A 2,392-nucleotide genomic window follows, 5' to 3' on the forward strand; every position below is an offset into this window, starting at 1 on the left:
AGGTCAGGTCCCAACAGATCTCTGGGTTTATAGGAGTCAAGTCTATGCTAAAGGCATAGAGGGAGAAGAGGATTTGAAGATGTGAAAACAAATTGTACTTTTTCCACACCACAAGGCATTTGTGCCAAGGTGGTTAATGTGTGTTAATGTTAGGGAATCCTTCCTACTGGGAACCAAGAGGGAGTCTCTCAAAACTAGATGGAGATTTAGACAACTGCTTCCGGGTTGCTGGGTGACCTTGAGCACTAAGGACTGACATGGTGGTGGTCTGGAGGCTGAGTGTTGTCTGTGGTGCTCAAGGAGCCCGAGCTCTGTTCCCTCAAACTCCAGTGATCAGACCTGCTCTTGTCTCAGCATTTCTCCAGGACTGGTCTACTCCAGAAGTGCAGCACATTCACCTGTCTCCCAGCCACTGTTCTGGTTCCAAGGCTGCATCTCTCCACTGGACTGGTGAGAGGGTTGTCAGTGTTTTGCTTCTGGGCCTGCTCCCAGCTGCTTAATTGAATTCTTGCTCTGCAATGGACTACTCTCTAGCTGCAGTTCTCACTCTCCATGGTCACTGGGGCATGGAGCATGTTGTTACTGACTATATCCATGAGGATGCACCACAGAAATCTGCCAAGGCTGGCCTTCTGGCACTCTCAGCTTTAACCTTTGCTGGTCTGTGCTATTTCAACTATCATGATGGAGGCATGTGTGGAAGCTCTGTCTTTGACTTGTTGTTGTTAGGTGTCATTGAGTTGGCACTGACTCATAGCGACCTTATGCACAGCAGAACGAAACATTGTCCAATCCTGGGCCAAACTCATTACTTTTGCCACATTTGAGTCCATTGATGCTGCCACTTGGCCAATCCATCTCATTGGGGGTCTTTCTCTTCTTCTCTGACCCGCTACCTTACCAAACATGATATCCTTCTCCAGCGACTGGTACCTCCTGACCATATGTCCGAAGTATGAGAGATGAAGTTTGGCCATTTTGGCCTCCAAGGAGTACTTTGGCTGCACTTCTTCCCTTAAAAAATGATTGTACACCTCTTTGCCTCTTTGTCACCCCGTTCAAATATCAATAGGGAGGAAATAACAGCTGTCCATTGGTGAAACAACCCTCATCTAATCACTTGATTCTTTTCACAATTTAATCTTGGAGGAAAAGGTTTGAGAGGAATTAATATTGACAGAATAATGAGACTGCCTTCCATATTATGGTGAGATAATGAGGTTGTCTCCTAGCTTTTTAGAAGACTCACAGTGTGACAAAACATTGTATGAGCGTGTACCTTTTAATTTATCAATCTCTTAATGGGAACTCAATTTGTTACTATCAGCATATTACAATCATAATTCTTTGATATTTGTTCTAGGAATGATGGACAATGGGAATGTCTGTTAACTCAAAAGTAAAGATTTTGCAGAAAATTTTAACTGTCTTACGTTTTTGGAAACATCCTCTTCTGTTTTTTTTATGCATGTCTGTTGATGGTTACATGTCCTAGTGAAACTTTAAAATGAGGAAATGTCTCACTAATTTCTGAATTTTAGGAGGTAAAGCTTGGAGAATGTTTTAACATAGAGAAGCTCCTTTCCTTGTAGATGTATTAAAATATAGATTGCAAACTGAGACATATTCTTCAAATGTTCTTAAATAATCTGCCTACAAATATAAAACTGAAAAGTAACAAACTGCTGTTTTCTTACTTTGGGAATCTCTAATGTGAAAATGTATTTTATGAAAAGAAAATTTAAAATAAAAGGATACATAAAAAGAACACAAAACCTAGATGGGAAAGATGTTTGCTTCCACATCAATCCAGGTTTGGAGACACTGTATTAGTGACATTTGCTCCTTTCCCCCAAAAACAATGAAGTGTTTTGTGTGCTAATAACATAGCTTAAAAAAAAGTAAAACAAAATTCCTCATTTTTATAAGACTTGATAAAAATCATATTTCAAACTGTATAGCCACCAGAAGTACACAACTATCAAAAATGTACACATTTCACTTGGCATTCCCAGCACCTTCAGCTTTCTGTGTCTGGTCTGTTTTGGCATCTCTATTTTCTGCACCATTGCCAGCATCAGCTTTCCCCTTTTACCCTTTGGGTACCTTCTCTTCCTTCTTTTCAGGGCCTTTTTAGGCTTAGGCTCTGGATTTGGAGAAGCAGGTTTAGTAGATAACCTTGCAGATCTCCTCTGAGGTTCATCCTTCACCTTGGCTTTATCTCCCTTAACATCCCCTTTAGCCTTTCCCTTGAGCATGGTGGCTTCAGTAGCAGGGTGTAGGTGCGAGGCGTGGGGATGTGGCTGTGGGCATACTTTGGTCGATCCAGGGGGCGTTCTTGCCTCTTCTTCACACTGCTTGGAAAATATAATCTTTTTTTAAAAAAAAACTG

The 2,392-nt window shown here is 41.3% G+C and overlaps 1 pseudogene; it reads left to right on the forward strand.

Moving 5' to 3' along the window:
• The first annotated feature begins 257 nt into the window (after positions 1 to 257).
• LOC102840175 lies at positions 258 to 2,137 on the forward strand (annotated as a pseudogene).
• The last annotated feature ends 255 nt before the right edge of the window (positions 2,138 to 2,392 follow it).

This window comes from Chrysochloris asiatica, unplaced genomic scaffold (assembly GCF_000296735.1).
Source record: "Chrysochloris asiatica unplaced genomic scaffold, ChrAsi1.0 scaffold00301, whole genome shotgun sequence".
Classification (NCBI taxonomy): domain Eukaryota; kingdom Metazoa; phylum Chordata; class Mammalia; order Afrosoricida; family Chrysochloridae; genus Chrysochloris; species Chrysochloris asiatica.